General features: G+C 38.4%; 1 pseudogene; it reads left to right on the plus strand.

Annotated features, from left to right (window-relative positions):
- Positions 1-850: 850 nt before the first annotated feature.
- On the plus strand, positions 851-1,402 carry LOC112397823 (60S ribosomal protein L13a pseudogene; annotated as a pseudogene).
- The last annotated feature ends 20,971 nt before the right edge of the window (positions 1,403-22,373 follow it).

Here is a 22,373-nt window from a genome sequence, read left to right on the forward strand (position 1 = left end):
ACCATGGCTCTAATTCACTCATTTCAAATTTGTCTTGCTCAAACTGTTTTCCAGATATCATGCCTGAAGGTTCAGAAGGAAGGGACCTATTTACCTACATAATTACTAGGCTTCCTGGTTCCATTTGGTTTATGTCTTTGTTCATTTATTGACCATGTATTCTGTGCTAATTTGGTAATGCAGACTGGAAATTATGAAGGTACACTCCTTGCCTTCATGTTATTTAGAGTCCAATTAGGGAGGTTGAGTACAAACAGATAATGTCAATAAAATGAGATATAAGTAAAACTACTTTAAAAGAAGACTGAGGGAAAGAGGGTTCAGCCGAGATGATGACAAAGGAGGCTTCTAACCCCACTTCTCCCATGGACACAATGAATGTTCTGCTACTACACAGAGAGCAATTACCTCTGAAAGAAATCCAGAAGCAAGCTGTGTGACTCCTACATATTGGGTGAATAAGAAAATACCCATAGCAAAACAGGTAGGAAAGCAGAGTGAGACATGTTTGTCATAAGCCCCATGCTCAACACAGTGTCATACAATTGGGAGGAAATTCCCAATTCCAAACTTCTACCTGAGGAATTAAAGTTTGGACCCCATATTTAGGGCCCCAACTTTTAAGACTCCAACTTGAATGACAGGCTCCCAAAACACCTAGCTCTGAAAGCCAACAAGGTTTGCATCTGCAAGACCCACAAAACTATAGCAAAGAAAGAGTTGTTAGCAGGTGCAGGCACACATCATGGCTGTCTCCCCAGGGTTCAACAGAAAGGAAGCAGGCAAAATTGCTTCTAGTCTTTCCCTGAGAAAGTTCTATCTGAATACTTTTCCCAGGCGACTGCCGAAGATGGCGGAGGGACAGGTCCTGGTTCTCGATGGCCGAGGCCATCTCCTGGGCCGCTTGGCGGCCATCGTGGCTAAGCAGGTGCTTCTGGGTCGAGAGGCGGTGGTTGTGCGCTGTGAGGGCATCAACATTTCTGGCAATTTCTATAGAAACAAGTGGAAGTACCTGGCATTCCTCTGCAAGCGGATGAATACCAACCCCTCCCGTGACCCCTACCACTTCCGAGCCCCCAGCCGCATCTTCTGGTGAACAGTGCGAGGCATGCTGCCCCACAAGACCAAACGAGGCCAGGCCGCTCTGGACTGCCTCAAAGTGTTTGATGGGATCCCGCCACCCTATGACAAGAAAAAGTGGATGGTGGTTCCTGCCGCCCTCAAGGTTGTGCGTCTGAAACCTACACGGAAGTTTGCCTACCTAGGGTGCCTGGCTCATGAGGTTGGCTGGAAGTACCAGGCAGTAACGGCTACACTGGAGGAGAAGAGAAAGGAGAAGGCCAAGATCCACTACCGGAAAAAGAAGCAGCTCATGAGGCTACGGGTCAGGCTTCTAATATAGCATGCATCTGGGAGCTGGCTATGGTCCTCTCCAGTTTCTGTGGAAGATGCTGGACACTCTTTTCCCTCCATCCCACTCCAAAGTCACAAGTATCTCCCTGGAAAGAGCTTGTACACATATCTGACACCTCAAATCTTGTGGCTGCTGCCTGAGGGATGGGCCTCTGGATTGCCTGGCTCTCATAACCAATGGGGTTTGAATTCACAAGTCCCATAGTACTATAGCAAAGGAGCAGTTCTTAACAGGTGCAGGAGAACCCCTCTGCAGCTATACACTTGGACCCAGCACAGAGAAAACAGACAAAATCAACTATCTCTCAATTTCTTCTTCCTTGGAAGGGGCTTAACTATATACTTTCTCAGTTGCTGTCAGAGGATGTGATTTCCAATCAGCCTGCATCTAGGTGCTGAATGTAATCTTTCCTTTGGGATGCTAATGGGTCTTGGTACACCCTCAGGTATGGGGAGGTACTAAGAATAAGCTTGGACAATCAAAGATTTGAGAGGTAATCAGGAGATTTGGCTGGACTGATAGACAAAGTTCATCTCCTACACAGGACCACTCTGTCGAGATGGGGAGAGGTGGCGTTTTTATCTGATGTATAGAAACCAACACAGAGAGTTGAGGAAAATGAAGAAAAAAAAGAAATATATCCCAAATAAAAGAACAAGATAAATCTACAAAAGTATATCTTAATGAAACAAAGATAAGCAATTTACCTGATAGAGAGTTCAAAATAATAGTTGTAAAGTTGCTCACTTAGGTCAGGAGAGTAATGCATGAACAAAGTGAGAATTTTGATGAAGAGATAGAAAATATTTAAGAACTGAAATATATGATAACTGAATTGAAAATTTAAATAGAAGGGTTCAATAGAAGACTAGATCTAGAAGACTAGATCAAGCAGAAGAAAGGATCAGTAAACTCAAAGACAGGACAGTTGAATTATCCAATCAGAGGGGAAAAAAGAAAAAAGAATTTTAAAAAGTGAAGGTAGCTATCAACAATAGAGACAGAAAAATCAATTTTTCCAGACAGAAAAATCAATAAGGAAACATTGAGTTTAAACTACATTTTAGGGACTTCCCTCGTGGCACAGTGGTTAAGAATCCACCTGCCAATGCAGGGAACACGGGTTGAAGCCCTGGTCTGGGAAGATCCCACATGCCATGGAGCAACTAAACCCATGCACCACAACTACTGAGCCTGTGCTCTAGATCCCCTGAGCCACAACTACTGAAGCCCATGCACCTAGAGCCCATGCCCCACAACAAGATAAGCCACTGCAGTGAGAAGCATGCACACCACAACAAAGAGTAGCCCCTGCTCACTGCAACTAGAGAAAGTCTGTGTGAAGCAATGAAGACTCAACACAGCCAAAAATAAATAAATAAATAAATTTATTTAAAATAAATAAGCTACACTTTAGATCAGATGGACCAAAAGATATTTACAGACCATCACATCTAACAGCAACAGAATATACATTCTTCACAAGCACACAAGGAATATTTTTCAGGATAGATTATATTTTAGGCCACAAAATAAATCTTAATAAATTTAAGATTGATGTCATATCCAGCACCTTTTCTGACCAAAACAGTATGCAACTAGAAATCAATTACAAGAGGAAAACTATAAAATTCACAAACATGCAGAGATTAAACAACATGCTCCTGAATAACCAATGAGTCAAAGAGAAATAAAAGAGAAGCTAAAACTATCTTGAGGCATATGAAAATGAAAATACAGCATACCAAAACTTTGGGATGCAATGAAAGAAGTTCTAAGAGGGAAGTTTATAGCAATAAATGCCTACATTAAGAAAAAAAACCTATATAAACAAACTACCATTCTACCTCAAGGAACTAGAAAAAGAACAAACTAAACCCAAAGTTAGTAGTAGCAAGAGGGAAATAACAAAGATCAGAGTGGAAATAGAGACTAAACAGATAATAGAAAAGATCAAGGAAACTAAGTGTTATTTTTTAAAAAAGATTAAAAATGTAGACAAACTTTTGATAGATTTACCAAGAAAAAGAAGAAAAACTCAAATAAATAAAATTATAAATGAAAATTAACATAATTGATCCCCACAAGTTTGAAGATTATAGAGATTACTCTGAACAGTCATATACAAACAAATTGAACAGCCTAGAAGAAATTGACAAATTCCTAGAGACGTACAACATATCAAGATTAAACCATAAAGAAATAGAAAATCTAAAAGTCCAATTACTAATAAGGAGATTGAGTTAGTAATCAAAACCTCTCAGAAAATAGAAGTCCATGACCAGATGACTTCACTGGTGAATTCTACCAAACATTTAAAGAACAATTAATATTAATCATTTTCAAAATCTTCCAAAAAAAATGAAGACCAGGAAACACTTCCAATCTCATTTTACAAGGCCAGTATTACTTGATACCAAAGCCAGACAAGGACGGTACAAGGAAATTTAATTACAGGCCAATATCTCTGATCAACCTAGATGCAAAAATTTATTAAAATATTAACTAAACTAAACAATACTTAAAAGAACCATATACCATGATCAAGTGGGATTTATTCCAGAGATGCAAAGATGGTTCAACATCCACAAATCAATTAACGTGATATACCACATTAACAAAATGAAAGATAACATTTATATGGTTGTCTCAATAGATGCAGAAAAAGCATTTGTCAAAATTCAACATCCACTCCTGATTAAAAAAAAAAACTCAAAAAAAAAAAAAAACTGGGTATAGAGGGAATGTAACTAAGCATATTAAGGCCATATATGAGAAGCCCACAGCTAATACCATGCTCAGTAGTGAAAACCTAAAAGTTTTTCCTCTAAGATAAGGAACCTGGCAAGGATACCCATTCTTGCCTCTTTTATTAAACATAGTACTGGAAGTCCTAGACTGAGCAATTAGGCAAAAAGGGAAAAAAAAAAAAAGACATCCAAATTTGAAAGGAAGAAGTAAAACTGTCTCTGTTTGCAGATGACATGATATTATAGGTAGAAAACGTTAAAGACACTACACAAAACAAAACTAAACTAAACAAAACAGAAAATCTGTTAGAACTAATAAATAAATTCAGTAAAATTGAAGGATATGAAATCAATTTACAAAAAAAAGTTGCTTGTCTATACACTAAAAAGAACTATTGCAAAGAGGAAATAAGAAAACAATCCCATTTATACTTGCATCAAAGGAATAAAATACCTAGGAACAAATTTAACCAAATAAGTGAAAGACCTCTACACTGAAGATATAGAAGAAGACACAAATTGATAAAAGAAATGGAAGAAATAAATACAAATAAATGGAAAGATATTCCATGCTTTTCTGATATACTACAAAGCTACAGTAATCAAAGCAGTATGGTATTGGCACAAAAACAGACACATAGATCAATGGAAAAGAACGGAGACCCAAGAAATAAACCCACACACTTATGGTCAATTAATCTACAACACAGGATGCAAGAATATACAGTGGAGAAAAGACAGTCTCTTCAATAAGTGGTGCTGGGAAAACTGGACAGCTACATGTAAAAGAATGAAATCAGAACATTCTCTAACAAACACGATGTACAAAAATAAACACAAAATGGATTAAAAACTTAAATGTAAAACCAGAAACTGTAAAACTCCTGGAAGAAAACACAAGCAGAACACTCTCTGACATAAACTGTAGCAATATTTCTTTGGATCTGTCTCCTAAAATGAAGGAAATAAAAGCAAAAATAAACAAATGGGACTTAATCAAACTAAAAAGCTTCTGTACAACAAAGGAAGCAATCATCAAAACAAAAAGCAATCTACTGAATGGGACAAGATATTTGCAAACATTATATCTGATAAGAGGTTAATATCCAAAATATATAAGCAGTTCATACAACTCAAATGAAAACAAAAACAAAAACATCCTGATTAAAAAATGGGCAGAAGACCTGAATAGACATTTTTCCAAGGAAGACATACAGATGGCCAAAAGGCACATGAAAAGATGCTCAACATCATTAATCATCAGATAAATGCAAATTAAAACCACAAAAATATATCACCTCACATCTGTCAGAATGGCTATCATCAAAAAGATCACAAATAACAAATATTGATGAGGATGTGGAGGAAAAGGAAACTGCACACTGTTGGTGGGAAATATAAATTTGTAGAGTCATTATGGAAAGCAGTATGGAGGTTTCTCAAAAAACTAAAAGTAGAACTACCATATGATCCAGCAATTCCAATGCTGGGTATGTATCCAAAAAGAAACCAAAAACACTAATTCAAAAAGATACATACATCCTGATGTTCACAGTAGCATTACTTACAATTGCCAAGATATGGAAGCAACCTAAGTGTCCACCAACAGATGAATGGGTGAAGAAGATGTGGATTCCACATACAATGGAATATTACTCAGCCATAAAAAAGAATGAAATTTTGCCATTTGCAGCAACATGGATGGACTTGGAGGGCATTATGTTAAGTGAAACAAACCAAATGTCAAATACCGCTCTGATGCTCCTTCTTGTCTCCTCCTTATAAGGAAATTGTGATTACATTGGATCCACCTGGATAATTGAGGATTTTTCCACCTCAAGATCCTTAACTTAACCACATCTGCAGAGTCCCTTTTGCCATTTAAGGTAACATATTCACAGGTTTCAGGGATTAGGACATGGCTATCTTGGGGGTTTGGGGGAGACATTATTCTACCTACCACATGATTGATGAAAGGCTGTGGTTAGGAATTTTAGATTACTCTACTTTCCACTCAGATAGTCTTTGCTATCTCTTTTTGACAGAATTGCCTATTTTCTAATCCACTCTTTCACTGAACATATAGGACATGTAGGGTCTCGGCTTTAAACTGAGGCTTAAATTCAACTATACGGCATTTGAGCCCAAAGCTTTATTCCCTGGTCCCATGTAGCCATTTAGAAACAAGTGTCAGGCTTCCCTGGTGGTGCAGTGGTTGGGAGTCCACGTGCCGATGTAGGGGACACGGGTTTGTGCCCTGGTCCTGGAGGATCCCATGTGCCGCGGAGCTGCTGGGCCCGTGGGCCATGGCTGCTGGGCCTGCATGTCCGGAGCCTGTGCTCCGCGGCGGGAGAGGCCACAGCAGTGAGAGGCCCGCATACCGCAAAAAAACACAAAAAAAAACAAACAAAAAAACAAGTGTCTTGTCTTCTGAGATTGGTAAATGCCCCAAAGGTGACTGTGACTTCAGCACTCACTCACTCCCCTAGTTTTTGCCTTCTCTGCTTTTTTCCTCTTCCTCTCTTTGAGCTCAGTCACGCATCTGAAAGATGTTGTTGTTTTAATCTAGAATTTAGGCATTTCTAGACGTTTTTAGGTAGAAGATCTTTCAGATTATCTACTCTACTATATTTCCACTTCTTTAATGTGTTATTAGTTAAGATATTGGAAGTGGAATTTCTGATAATTGCAATCAAAAGTGTCTTAACTTAATTGCCATGTCCTAAGGTGATCATATCTATCTTTGTAGATGTTTGATCTCAGCTGTTTTAAAATTTCTGGCAGTTAGTAACTTCAGGGGGGATAGTGGTACCTATCCCTAACTTCCCCAAAATAACCAGTGTAGAGATAACCTGAGTTACTACCTTCTTTCCTAAGTGAACAAATTCTTTATCCTAACATAGTGCTGTAATTTGTGTCCTGGCTATTCTTTTTTTATTTTGGCTGCACCACATGGCATGTGGGATCTTAGTTTCCCGACCAGGGGATTGAACCTGCATCGCCTGCAGTGAAAGCATGGAGTCTTAACCACCAGACCACCAGGGAAGTCCGTGGCTATTCTATTTTAGTCCTTCAATCTGGGTCTGGCCACTTGATTTGCTTAGGCTCATGAGTTGTTAGCAAATAGAGACTTTAAAAGTGCTTGAGCACTTGAGTTTACCCTTGCTCTTGTATCTCTGCAACTAACATGAGAACATTCCAGCGCTATTGTGTTGGAGGATGGTAAACAGGTAGAGACTCACCGAAGCCAACCCATATGAGGCATCCTAGATCAGCCAAGAAACAGCCCATTCTTGGATATGTGAGCAAGCCCAACCAAGATTAGCAGAGCCACCTAGCCAACTTCCAGTAGGCTCCAGATTCATAAGCAATAAATGTTTCCTATTTAATGCCACTGAGGCTTTATTGTCATTTGTTATACAGCATGTTTATAATACCAATAGATAAATAATAGGTAGCAAAATCTGTTTCTGCTGAAGGAAGTTTATCTTGTCTCTTTTTCCTCAGTGAGAGTTACCTTCTCTTTGCTCTTTCATGAATCAGTTAGGAATAGTGTTTAGCTATGAGTAACAGAAAAGTTATCTATATAATGGTTAAACAGATTTTGGATGGTAATTTTCTCATGTAACAAGAAGTGTTAGTTAAGCAGATACTGGCATAGGTTTGATGGCCCAGAATCTTAGGACTGAGGTTTCTGTGATGGGCTTGACTTTTCCCTGGATATGTAGCCCAAATCCTCACATTCATAGTCTTGAAAAAAGGAAATAGGAAAGAAGGGGGAGAAGGAGAAGGTAATATCAGGAAAAGGAGAAAGTGAAAGCAAGCAATTTCCTTTTAATAATTTGACAAGGAAATTAAGCACATTACTGCACTTACATCTTTGGAAATGTCAACTCTAACTTGATAGTCATTTGCCCCGCTGAAATTTTTTTGGCAGGAGAGAAAGTTCTGTAATTATTAGGAAAAAAGGGAGAATGGCTACTAGGAGACCTATATTTGACACAGAAACACTACTAGCTGAGCTGTTTAATTTCATCTTTTAATTCTGAGCATCCAACAAAGTAGATCCAACTGCTATTTTATCTTCTTTATTGTGAATTATTCTTGTTTCCATCCTTTCCAATAGAATTTTTTTTAACATTGGGAGGTAATCTTGAGAAGCTAATCATTAAAAGACTGGTGAGAAAGAACGTTTTTCAAGAACAGAGGTGAAAACACTACACAAAAGACATTGTGGATAAGATGTTAAAGTGAAGCATAATAAGTTGAGCAACAAGATAACAATTGAAATCAAGGCTGTCATCATCTCAAACAGCAGTCAACATCATTATATTCAAAATCACTACCAGTAATCAAGAGCATCAAACTACAACATCCAAAACCAAGCATTATTGAGTGTTTACTATGTATCTGGTTCAAAAGAAAATTTTAAAAATTTATAAATAAAAAATTAAAATTTTATGACCCAATAGAAAACTATCAACTAAAGGAAAGCATTAAGATATATTTAACTGCCTATAGAAACTAAAACTCTGAACAGCAATGTTGTGTGAAGAGTTAAGCTCTAAATATTGTTGGAAGTTTTTTACAGCGTAACTCTTGTTAAGTCATTAAAGTTTTTCCTTTGTTTTCCCAATGGAAAAATGAAACAATACAGAAGAAGAGTTTTGTAAACTATAAAGCAATGCAAATTATGATGATAATGATGGTGAGGATATGCAGAAATCAGGTGACTGTAGAAAGTCTGAAAGTCAGAACTGAAGCTAGGGGGATTCAGAACTTAGCATTGACTTGACCTGTGTAACACAAAGTTTCACCCCATCATTATGCAAAATAAAAAATAAATTGTGAAGTCAAAGATCGACTGAAAACAGACTGTTTTAAAAAGTTTATTTTTAAGAAGAAAATAAAATTACTACATCCCATCACCTAAAAATAACTGCCATTAATATTTTGATGTATATCTTATATTTTTTTTCCCTTTCTCTCTCTTCTCCCTCTCTTAGCTCACACATACTCACATAAACACCTCACATTCTATTTTTTTTTTTAACATTTTTATTGGGGTATAATGGCTTTACAATTGTGTGTTAGTTTCTGATTTATAACAAAGTGAATCAGTTATACATATACATATGTTCCCATATCTCTTCCCTCTTGCATCTCCCTCCCTCCCACCCTCCCTAATTGAATAATAGTGGTGAGAGTGAGCAACCTTTTCTTGTTCCAGATCTTAGTGGAAATGGTTTCAGTTTTTCACCATTGAGAATGATGTTGGCTGTGAGTTTCTCATATATGGCCTTTATTATGTTGAGGTAGTTCCCTCAACATAATAGGTAGGTAGTGCCTACTTTCTGGGTTTTTTTTTTAATCATAAATGGATGTTGAATTTTGTTGAAAGCTTTCCCTACATCTACTGAAATGATATGTTGTTTCTCCTACAATTGTTAATATGGTGTATCACATTGATTGATTTGTGCATATTGAAGAATCCTTGCTTTCCTGTGTTAAACCCCACTTGATCATGGTGTATGATCCTTTTAATGTGCTGTTGGATTCTGTTTGGTAGTATTTTGTTGAGGATTTTTGCATCTATGTTCATCAGTGATATTGGCCTCCAGTTTTCTTTTCTTGTGACATCTTTGTCTGGTTTTGGTATCAGGGTGATGGTGGTCTTGTAGTTTGAGTTTGGGAGTGTTCCTCCCTCAGGTATACTTTGAAAGAGTTTGAGAAGAATAGGTGTTAGCTCTTCTCCAAATGTTTGATAGAATTCTCCTGCAAAGACCTCTGGTCCTGAGCTTTTGTTTATTGGAAGATTTTAAAACACAGTTTCAGTTTCAGTGCTTGTGTTTGGCCTGTTTGTGTTTTCTATTTCTTCCTGGTTCAGTCTTGGAAGGTTGTGCTTTTCTAAGTATTTGTCCATTTCTTCCAGGTTGTCCATTTTATTGGCATATAGTTGCTTGTAGTAATCTCTCATAATCCTTTGTATTTCTGTGGTGTCCATTGTTTCTTCTCCTTTTTCATTTCTAATTCCGTTGATCTACATCTTCTCCCTCTTTTTCTTGATGAGTCTGGCTAATGGTTTATTATTTTTTTTATCTTCTCAAAGAACCAGCTTTTAGTTTTATTCATCTTGGCTATTGTTTCCTTCATTTCTTTTTCATTTATTTCTGATCTTTATGATTTCTTTCCTTCTGCTAACTCTGGGGTTTTTTCGTTCCTCTTTCTCTGTTTGCTTTAGGTGTAAGGTTAGGTTATTTATTTCAGATTTTTCTTGTTTCTTGAGGTAAGATTGTATTACTATAATCTTCCCTCCTAGAACTGCTTTCACTGCATCCCATAAGTTTTACATCATCATGTTTCCATTGTTATTTTTTTCTAGGCATTGTTTGATTTCTGCGGCGAGCCGCTTCTGACCAGCAGAAAGACGAGTCACCACACGCTAGATTCTTCTCGTATCACACTTTATTGGAGTACAGCTTGGTTTCAGACAGATGGAAGGAAGACCCCGAGCTTTGTTCACACTGGCTTTTTATAATGCACTACAACCTGTGGCACCCTGTGGTTGGCTGGTTAACTCAACCTGTGGTTGGCTGGTTAACTCAATCTGTGGTTGGCTGGTTAACTCAACAAGATATGTGCTGTTCACAATTTATTGGTTGCAATTCTGATCCTTTATTAGCATATTGGCTAGTCGTGGCGCATGTGTGGCACATAGCCTTTGGGCTACTCCCTGATAAGCGTTATCTGCGAATGGCAGAACAACAGCTTCCCACGTTATCTGCGGCATGGCAGAACAACGGCTTCCCACAGATTTCCTCTTTAATTTCTTCAGTGATCTCTTGGTTATTTAATGGTGTATTGTTTAGCCTCCATATGTTTGTAGTTTTTACATTTTTTTTTCTTGTAATTGATATCTAGTCTTATAGCATTGTGGTCGCAAAAGGTAGTTGATATGTTTTCAATTTTCTTAAATTTTCCAAGGCTTGATTTATGACCCAAGACATGATCTACCCTGGAGAATGTTCCACGAGCACTTGAGAAGAAAGTGTATTCTGTTATTTTTGGATGGAATTTCCTATAAATATCAATTAAGTCCATCTTGTTTGATGTGTCATTTAAAGCTTGTGTTTCCTTATTTATTTCATTTTGGATGATCTGTCCATTGGAGAAAGTGGAGTGTTAAAGTCCCCTACTATTATTGTGTTACTGTCGATTTTCCCCTTTATGGCTGTTAGAATTTGCCTTATGTATTGAGGTGCTCCTATGTTGGGCTCATAAATATTTACAGTTGTTATATCTTCTTGGATTGATCCCTTGATCATTATGTAGTTTCCTTCTTTGTCTCTTGTCATAGTCTTTATTTTAAAGTCTGTTTTGTCTGATATGACAATTGCTACTCCAGCTTTCTTTTGATTTCCATTTGCATGGAATATCTTTTTCCTTCTCCCCACTTTCAGTCTGTATGTGTCCCTAGGTCTGACGTGGGTATCTTGTAGACAACATATATACAGGTCTTGTTTTTATCAATTCAGCCAGTCTATGTCTTTTGGTTGGAGCATTTAATCCATTTACCTTTAAGGTCCTTATTGATATGTATGTTCCTATTACCATTTTCTTAATTGTTTCGGGTTTGTTTTTATAGGTCTTTTCCTTCTCTTGTGTTTCCTGCCTAGAGAAGTTCCTTTGTCTTAGAGTTTCCTTTTTTGTAAAGCTAGTTTGGTGGTGCTGAATTCTCTTAACTTTTGTTCTCTGTAAAGGGTTTGAATTTGTCCCTCGAATCTGAATGAGATCCTAGCTGGGTAGAGTACTCTTGGTTGTAGGTTTTCCCCTTTCATCACTTTAAATATGTCCTGCCACTCCCTTCTGCCTTGCAGAGGTTCTGCTGAAAGGTCAGCTGTTAACCCTAAGGGGTTTCCCTTGTATGTTATTTGTTGCTTTTCCCTTGCTGATTTTAATATGCTTTCTTTGTATTTAATTTTTGTTAGTTTGATTAATATGTGTCTTGGCATGTTTCTCCTTGGATTTATCCTGTATGGGACTCTCTGTGATTCCTGGACTTGAATGAATATTTCCTTGCCCATGTTAGGGAAGTTTTCAACTATAATCTCTTCAAATATTTTCTCAGACACTATCTTTTTCTCTTCTTCTTCTGGGACCCCTATAATTATAATATTGATGCATTTAATGTTGTCCCAGAGGTCTCTGAGGCTGTCTTCATTCTTTGCATTCTTTTTTCTTTATTCTGCTCTGCAGTAGTTATTTCCACTATTTTATCCTCCAGGTTACTTATTTGTTCTTCTGCCTCAGTTATTCTGCTATTGATTCCTTCTAGAGAATTTAAATTTTCATTTATTGTGTTTTTCATCATTGTTTGCTCTTCAGTTCTTCTAGGTCCTTGTTAAACGTTTCTTGTATTTTCTCCATTCTGTTTCCAAGATTTTGGATCATCTTTACTATCATTATTCTGAATTCTTTTTCAGGTAGACTGCCTATTGCCTCTTCATTTGTTTCATCTGGTGGGTTTTTATCTCGCTCCTTCATCTTCTGCATATTTCTCTGTCATCTCATTTTTTTTAACTTCCTGTGTTTGGGGTCTCCTTTTCAGAGGCTGCAGGTTCATAGTTCCCATTGTTTTTGGTGTGTGACCCCAGTGGGTGAGGTTGGTTCAGTGGCTTGTGTAGGCTTCCTGGTGTAGGGAGCTGGTGCCTGTGTTCTGGTGGGTGGGGCTGGATCTTGTTTTTCTGGTGGACAGAACTGTGTCCGGTGGTGTGTTTTGGGGTGTGTGTCAAATTTTTATGATTTTAGGCAGCCTCTCTACTAATGGGTGGGTTTGTGTTCCTGTCTTGCTAGTTCTTTGGCATGGGGCATACAGCACTGGAGCTTGCTGGCCATTGAGTGGAGCTGGTCTTAGCATTGAGATAGGGATCTCTGGGAGAGCTCTTGCCAATTGATATTACATGGGGCTGGGAGGTTCCTGGTGGTCCAATATCCAGAACTCAGCTCTCCCACCTTGTAGGCTCAGGCATGACACCAGGCCAGAGCACCAAGACCTTGTCAGCCACACGGCTCAGAAGAAAAGGGAGAAAAAAGATAGAAAAGAAAAATTTAAATAAACTTTTAAAAATTATTAAAATAATAAAAATAAAAGAAGGGAGCAACCAATCAATAAAGAAATCCACCAATGATAACAAGTGCTAAAAACTAAACTAATATAAACATAAAAATCAGAAAAAAATCAGTCACAGACAGCAAACCCCAAGTCTACAGTTGCTCCCGAAGTCCACTGCCTCAATTTTGGGATGATTCATTGTCTATTCAGGTATTCCACAGATGCAAGGTACATCAAGGTGAATGTGGGGATTTAATCTGCTGCTCCTGTGGCTGCATGGAGAAATTTTCCTTTCTTTTCTTTGTTCTCACAGCTCCAGGGGTTCAGCTTTGGTTTTCACCTCACCTCTGCATGTAGTTCACCCTCAGGCATCTGTTCCCCGCCTAGACAGGAGAGGTTTAAAGCAGCAGCTGATTAGGGCACTCTTGCTCACTCAGGCTGTGGGGAGGGAGAAGTATGGTAATCATTACTGGAATGTGAGGCAAGCCTGCAGCCGCCCAGGCCAACATCACATTGCAACAACCTGAGGCATGCCTTGTGTTGCCCCCGGGAAGTTGTCCCTGGATCATGGGACCCTGGCAGTGGTGGGCTGCACAAGATCCTTGGGGGGGGGGGGTTGTTGATAGTGACCTGTGCTTGCACACAAGATTTTTTGTGGCAGCAGAAGCAGCATTTGCATTTCATGCCTATCTCTGGGGTTCAAGCTGATTGCCGTGGCTCACGCCTGTCTCTAGAGCTCACTTAGGCAGTGCTCTGCCTTCTGTGGGCACATGGGGAAGGAATCCCCTCTCCTCACACACACTGAAACAATGGTCTCTCGCATCTTTGACAGGTCCAGACTTTTTCTCGGACTCCCTCCCAATTAGCTGTGGTGCACTAGCCCCCTCAGGCTGTCTTTACGCAGCCAACCCCTGTCCTCTCCCTGAGGTCTGACCTCCAAAGTCCGAGCCTCAGCTCCCAGCCCCCACTCTCCCCAGCAGGTGAGCAGACAAGCATCTCAGGCTGGTGAGTGCTGGTCAGCATCAATCCTCTGTGCAGGAATCTCTCCGCTTTTCCCTCTACACCCCTGTTGCTGTGCTCTCCTCCATGGCTCTGAAGCTTCCCCCACAGCCACTCCCCATCTCCACCAGTAAGGGGCTTCCTAGTGTGTGGAAACTTTTCTCCTTCACAGCTCCCTGCCAGAGGTGCAGGTCCCATCCTATTCTTTTGTCTCTGCTTTTTCTTTTTTCTTTTGCGCTACCCAGGTACATGGGGATTTTCTTGCCTTTTGGGAAGTCTGAGGTCTTCTGCTAGCGTTCAGTAGGTGTTCTGTAGGAGTTGTTCCACATGTAGATATATTTTTGATGTATTTGTGGGGAGGAAGGTGATCTCCATGTCTTACTCCTCTGCCATCTTGAAGGTCCCCCCCCATGTCTTGTTTTATTGTATGCCTTGTTATCTTTTACTGTGTGCTGGTCATTGTTATTGAATAAATATTTGTAAAAATAATTTTATGTATAGGATAAAGTTGCCTTCCTCCAGAGAGAATTTGCATTTGTTTCTGCCTAGTGCCTGGGTGTATTACCAGTATGAGGACTACCTTGAACCAATTTCAAATATTTATATTTTCCTGACCAACTAAAGTGATGTGAAGCCAGCTTAAAAAGAAATCTGTGTAAGGGCAAATATTCTTCTGGTTTGGTCTTTCCCAGAGAATTGTACCTTTTGAAATCTGACTCATTGAAGAGAGGGTATTTGTAAGACTTCTTATTGGTCTAATCCTGGAAATGGATTTCTGTATCCTCTTGCCTCACAAGACTCCTAAAGTTAAAGTTTAAATTTGCCAGGGTTGGCAAGTACTTTCAGGGTAAAAGAGGATTTAATGTTCTGCTTAATTCTATGAGTTCCCTTTTTCCTTTCACTTTTGGCTCTTCAGTGCTTTTCTTAAATTAAAAAATATTATTCTGCATTTTTAGTTATTTTCATGAGGGAGTTTGATCCAAATAACTTAAACCACCACTATGAGAAACTATTAGTCTTCATATGTCATTGTGCATTTCGCCTGATTACTTGGTTTGGATATGTTCCTAATACTAAAATTTCTGGATGAAAGGGAAAACATATTGTTAAGCCTTCTGATACACATAGATACAAAATAAAATGAAAACATCTTTCCTTGTCTTATAACTCTTAGTATTTACTTGCTTAACAGCTTTCATATATAACATATAGCAGTGTTAATTATATTAATTAGGTTGTACATTACATGCCTAGTACTTATTTATCTTATAACTGGAAGTTTGTTCCTTTTGATCATCTTCATCCAATTCCTCCTCCCCCCACTCCCCAACTCTGTAACCACAAATCTGATCTTTTATTCTATGAGTTCATTTGTTTATTTGTTTTTGAAGTATAATTAACCTAAGCCACTATGTTAGTTTCTGGTACACAGCATAGTGATTTGATATTTTTATACATTATAAAATGATCACCTCTGGTTTTTTTTAATGTTTTCTATCTCTTTGTTGAACTCCTCATTTTGCTCTTGTATTGTTTTCCTGGTATTATTAAATTGTTTATCTATGTTCTCTTGTAGCTCTCTGTATCTTTAGAGAAATTATTTTGAATTCTTTGTATGGAGATTCTTGGATCTCCATTTCTTTGGGACCAATTATTGGAGGTTTGCTATATTCCTTTGGTGGAGTCATATTTCTATGACTCTTCATGATCCCTATAATCTTGTGTAGGTGTTTGTGCATTTGAAAAAGCAGTCACTTCTCCCAGACTTTATGGACTGACTTTAAAGGAAGACTTTCACCTGTGGTTGGGGGCATGCTGGGTCAAGAGTCTAGTGGTACAGGGTACCAAATGTGGAGTTTTTTGGTAGCCCTTGGTCCTGGGGGCATGATATCTCTTTAGCTCAAGTCACTGGAGTCCACAGCATCAACAACTGTGTGGTCCTTGGTAAGCACTGCAAAGTGTCCACAGTGGCTGCAAGGACTGTTGGGGTCCTCAGTAGCACCTCCTGGTCCAGTAGCTAGGGACCTGGGTAAGTAGCAGTGGTGGCCAGCAGTATGCACATACTTGGCTGTGGGGGCCAGATGCAGATTCCTAGTAGTTGCACAGGCCATTTGCTGACACACACACAATGGGGGACAGGGCAGGTGGTAAGGGCCAGGACCAACAGTGGCAGCTGCAGAGGCCCTGGCTATAGGCATACTCTTCCTGTGGCTGCACACTCTCCCCCTGAGTGTATACAACACAGTGAAAACTAGTGATAAGGGTCAGGATGGGGGCATGAGGTGCACAGCTGGTGAGACTTGCTACAGGTGGGCACAATGGTACCAGCCAATGACAGAAGACAGGAACTGATCTGGGACCACAAGCAGCTGTGGGCACCCTGGCTGCTGGTGTGTTAACCTGTGAATACACACTCTCTTCCTGGGCATGCATGCTTCAGTGGAGGCTAGCAACAAGCCAGTGGGTGCAGGTGTCCAGCTGGAGGGGCTATCCAAGAGTGTGACCATGAGTACAAAGGTGAGGGTCAGCTTGGGGAATCCTTGCTGGAGTCTTACATTCATGCAGTCACAGAGGCCTTGGATGGCTGCTGGTGTGGTTCCTAAGGTCCAGCAAAGGCAAGGAGGGGAGAAAGCGAGGAGGGACTCAGGCAGCTGGCATCAGCAAGTGTGAATACCTGTGGGGCAAAAGCTGGTGAAATCTGCAGGGGATCTGTGGTGGCTGTGTTGGCCATTGCTTTGTCAGTGGCAAAATGTTCCGAGTTTGTCTGCAGAGCAGGTCTCTCTGAACTGCAATCACTCCCACTGTGTGTCTGCTAATAATAGCCTCTGCTTTTCTTCCTTATTCCTAGCCAGCTTTGTATGTCTTAGCTTTGACAGTCTGGGTTGGGTGAAACCAAAGCGGGATTTTTACATAGTGCCCTGAGAGGCTGGAGAAGCTCGTCACTATTCCACTCTTCCTTTCCTTGTGAGAGAAATTCTTTCTAGCTGGGAAATTAGTTCTTGGTGCTGAACAATGTTGACTTGTGGAAAGGGGTGATCAAGACAAAATGAAGCTCTCTTCCTTCTCTTCTTGTGTAATTATTCTGAGGTTTTTTTGTTCCACTTTGTTGCTAAAACTTCTTAAGTGGACTCTGGAGATCTTCCAGAGCTGTTTTATTTGTGGATAGTTGTCCAATTGTTCATCTTTGTCAAGGAAAGGGGAAGCTAGGTTCTTCTACATCACATTTTCCCTGCCTCCACAATCTTCATCTTAATTCAAGTTTCAAAATATGTCTGTGTGTGTGTGTGTTTCTGAGTTCTTTCTCTTGTTCTGTTAGTCTATTTCTCTATCTATGAGCCAATATCAGGGCCTTATTGACAGTAGATTTATGATAAATCTTGACATCCAATGGAGAAAATTCTTCCACCTTATTTCTATTCTTTAATAGTGTCCCAGCTATTTTTGGCCATTTGCATTTTTGTTGAAAAATACGTACATAATTATATTATCTATGAACAATGACAAATTGTTCCTTTATTTTTATATACACTTCAATATTCTCCCTCTCTCTGTCTCTCCCTTCCTCTCTCTCTCTTTACCTTTTTGTAATGTCTTGGATTTCTGGTACAATATAGAAAATACTGATGTTAACAGGAACCTATTTTGCTCCAAATCTCAAATGGAAAAATATTAATATTTTTCCATTAAGGATGATTACTGTAGATTTTTGAGGCTATCTTTTTCAGAGTAAGGAAATTCCTTTCTGTTTTGAATTTACTTAAAGTTGTTATAAATGTTAGTTGAATTTTGTCAAATGTTTTTTCTGCATCTATTGAGATATTCATATAATTTTCCTCTTTTTCACTATTAAATCAGCCTTCCATTATTGAAATAAACTCAACTTGATTGTTATCTAATATAATCCCTTATATTGCTGTATTTGGTTTACCAATATTTGTAAAAGATGTTTGCATCCATATTCATAAGCAAGATTGTCCTTTCATTTTCCTTTCTTATATTTTCTGAAGGAGAAATGTTAATAAAAACTAGTCTAAAGTCTGTAAGTTCTCTAGATATTCCACACTCTACCCTGGATTGAACCATACCAGCAAAGCATTGTTTATCTGACCCTCCTTCAAAACTTTGACTTTGCATTTTGGTGTGTTGTCATTGATCTCTCATAAATAACAAACCTTCATTGTGTTTATTATAAAGATGGTGTTAAGGACATGGTTCATCATGTTGGTTTTAGTCTCCTTTTGAGGACCCTCAGGAGAAATTTCTCTCATACCTTAACATTAGAATGGTATTGCTTTTCCTGAACTATTTGTTTTTTGTCAAGGGTCACAGTTTTCCAGAACTATGCATTTTTATCAGGTTTAAAATTGTTATTTCTCTTAGCAAGTGACTGCATAGAATGCATTTTCAGTTCTCTATCCTAAGGAAACTATACTAAATATTGGATATTGAAAAAATATTTAGTACAAATCTATTTATTATACAGTAGTCTCCCTTTGCTCATAGGGGATATGTTCCAAGACACCCAGTGGATTCCTGAAACTGTGGATAGTAGTGAATCTTATATATAGTATGCTTTTTCCTATACATACATACCTATGATAAAGTTTATAATTTATAAGTTAGGTATAGTAAGAGATTAACAACAATAACTAATAAAATGGAACAATTATGGCAATAAGCTGTAACAAAGGTTATGTGAGTATTGTGTGTGTGTGCCTCTTTCTCTCTCAAAATGTCTTATTGTAGAAATGTAATGTCTTTTCCATCTTAAATAAGCACTTACCACACACCATGACTGTAACTTTTTCAGTTTGAGGTGCAACAGCAAAACTAGCATGAATTTATTTTTCCTTATTCAAAATTTCATGAAGATTTGTTCCTACCATAGATCTTAGCAACGCCAGCATACAATTTTTTTTCTTTCCTTTTTAAGTCGAGAACTTTTACCTTTTCACTTAAAGAAAGCACTTTATGGTTTCTCTTTGGCATATACCAAATTGCCAGCATCATTTCTCTTGTGCTTTGTGGTCACTATTAAGTAAAATACATGTTAATTAAACACAAGCACTCTGACACTGCAACAGTCGATCTGATAACCCAGATAGCTACTAAGTGAGTCATGGATGGAGTACTCTGGACAAAGGAATGATTCATGTCCCAGGCAGGACAAGTCCGGACAATGAGGATTTCACCATGCTACCCAGAACAGTGTGCAACTTAAAACTTATAAATTGTTTATTTCTGGAATTTTCCATTTAATATTTTCAGACCATGGTTGATTGCAGGTAACTGAAACCATGGAAAGTGAAACCACAGATAAAGGGGAGGTCTACTGTAGTTCTATAAATAATATTTATGATAAAAAATAATATCCAATTACACCAGGGTGAGTTGGTCAATGATGGAACAGAACATGATGAAATGTTACACATCTACCTAAAAAGATGAATTCAAAGAGTTTAAAATAACAAGAAATACATGTGCCACTATTTAAAAAAGCAATGTGAAGACGTGCATTGTATATTCAGAATAGGCTTAAATATGTAAAGCTACATATGAATGTAGAAAACTGCAAATACGTAAAACCAGATATTATTCATAACTGGAGGTAATGGATTTATGGGTGATGTTTTCCTTTTTTAATCTTATAATCAGAAGACAAACTTTACCTTAAAAGTTTTTTTTTTAATTCAATACTGTATCTTAGTGTAACTAGAACAAGCACAAAGATGGAAGATTCTGCTATACTGTATCACAGAGATTAAGGGAAGAAGAATTTCAGTACCCTGGACAGCTCACTGGAAGTGCGGCTGTTCTGGCTGTGTAGAAAACAGCCTTCATCCTAAGAATGTGAAATATATGTAGTTGGCTATATCTAAGTAAAACTTTATTTTGAGCATTCTTGCCTATTTTTTGCCAGCTTTTGCCCCTTGGAGCTATGGAATCAACTTCACATTTTCAAGCTTTGCTTGGAAGCCGGGGCCAATTTTGTAGACAATAAACGTCAGAGGCAAGGACATTAAACCAAAGGAAGATGTTGGAAAATATCAGCTATCATCTTGGAGAGTAGGGTAACTTTGCAGGAATTTATCTCACTTGCCTTAGCCCAAACACACAGTTCAGATTTGTTGTTTTTAATCAGAAACTATTCTAGATGTCATAAGCTAGTTTAACCTTGGATATTTATGATCTTAGAATGTTATTCAGACTTCAAAAGCAATTTTAATTAAGATTTACTTTCTTTTGTTTCATAATAAATACTATTTATTAAAGACATACAAGTGAAAATACAAGTTACAGATCAGAAGAGAATTTTTGTAACTAATTGTACTCAAAGTATATTAAAAAAACGTTTAGAACTTAGTAAGAAAAAACCTCACAAGGTAGAAAAATGGGCAAGAGACTTAACAAGCAATTCACAGAAGAAATCAAATTGGGAAACACAAGATATCCAACATCATTAATAATTGGAGAAATGCAAATAAAGACCACAGTACCTTTTTATACCCCCTAAATTGGTAGAAATTTAAATGTCAGATACTACCAAATACTAATAAGAATATGAAGCAGTGATAACATTCATACTCTGCTATAGGAGTGTAAATTGCTGCAACCACTTTGGAAAACAATCTGGTATCTTATGAAGTTGAAGTGTATACACCCCATGACCCTACTCCTAGGTCTTGTTGCATGTGTGTACCCCCAACTCCAGCCATAGGCAATCACTAATCTACATTCTGTTTCTTTAGTTTTGCCTACTCTGGACATTTCATATAAATAGAATCATACAGTATGTGATCTTCTGTGACTGGCTTCTTCACTTAGCATCATGTTTTCAAGGTTCGTCCATGTTATCGTGTGTATCAGTACAGTTGACACTTGATCAATGTGGGTTAGGGGTGCTGACCCTCCGTGCAGTCAGATCTGCCTATAAATTTACAGTCAGTCCTCCACATCCTTGGATACACCATGTATCATGTAGTACTGTGAATATTTTAATGGAAAAATAAATCCATGTATAAGTGGACCCATGCAGTTCAAACCCACGTTATTCAAGGGTCAACTATACTTCATTCATTTTTTCATTATTATTTTTTTTACATCTTTATTGGAGTATAATTGCTTTACAATGGTGTGTTAGTTTCTACTTTATAACAAAGTGAATCAGTTATACATATACATATGTTCCCATATCGCCTCCCTCCTGCAACTCCCTCCCTCCCACCCTCCCTTTCCCACCCCTCCAGGTGGTCACAAAGCACCGATCTGACCTCCCTGTGCTATGAGCCTGCCTCTCACTAGCTATCGATCTTACGCTTGGTAGTGTATATATGTCCATGCCACTCTCTCGCCTTGTCACAGCTTACCCTTCCCCCTCCACATATCCTCAAGTCCATTCTCTAGTAGGTCTGTGTCTTTATTCCTGTCTTACCCCTAAGTTCTTTATGAAATTTTTTTTCTTAAATTCCATATACATGTATTAGCATACAGTACCTGTCTCTCTCTTTCTGACTTACTTCACTCTGTATGACAGACTCCAGGTCCATCCACCTCATTACACATAGCTCAATTTCATTCCTTTTTATGGCGGAGTAATATTCCATTGTATACATGTGCCACATCTTCTTTATCTATTCATCCAATGATGGACACTTAGGTTGTTTCCATCTCTGGGTTATTGTAAATAGAGCTGCGATGAACATTTTGGTACATGACTCTTTTTGAATTATGGTTTTCTCAGGGTATATGCCCAGTAGTGGGATTGCTGGGTCATATGGTAGTTCTATTTGTAGTTTTTTAAGGAACCTCCATACTGTTCTCCATAGTGGCTGTACCAATTCACATTCCCACCAGCAGTGCAAGAGTGTCCCCTTTTCTCCACACCCTCTCCAGCACTTATTGTTTCTAGATTTTTTGATGATGGACGTACTGACTGGTGTGAGATGATATCTCATTGTAGTTTTGATTTGCATTTCTCTAATGATTAATGGTGCTGAGCATTCTTTCATGTGTTTGTTGGCAATCTGTATATCTTCTTTGGAGAAATGGCTATTTAGGTCTTCTGCCCATTTTTGGACCGGGTTGTTTGTTTTATTGT

Source organism: Neophocaena asiaeorientalis, unplaced genomic scaffold (assembly GCF_003031525.2).
Source record: "Neophocaena asiaeorientalis asiaeorientalis breed wild unplaced genomic scaffold, Neophocaena_asiaeorientalis_V1.1 scaffold35, whole genome shotgun sequence".
NCBI classification, from domain to species: Eukaryota; Metazoa; Chordata; class Mammalia; order Artiodactyla; family Phocoenidae; genus Neophocaena; species Neophocaena asiaeorientalis.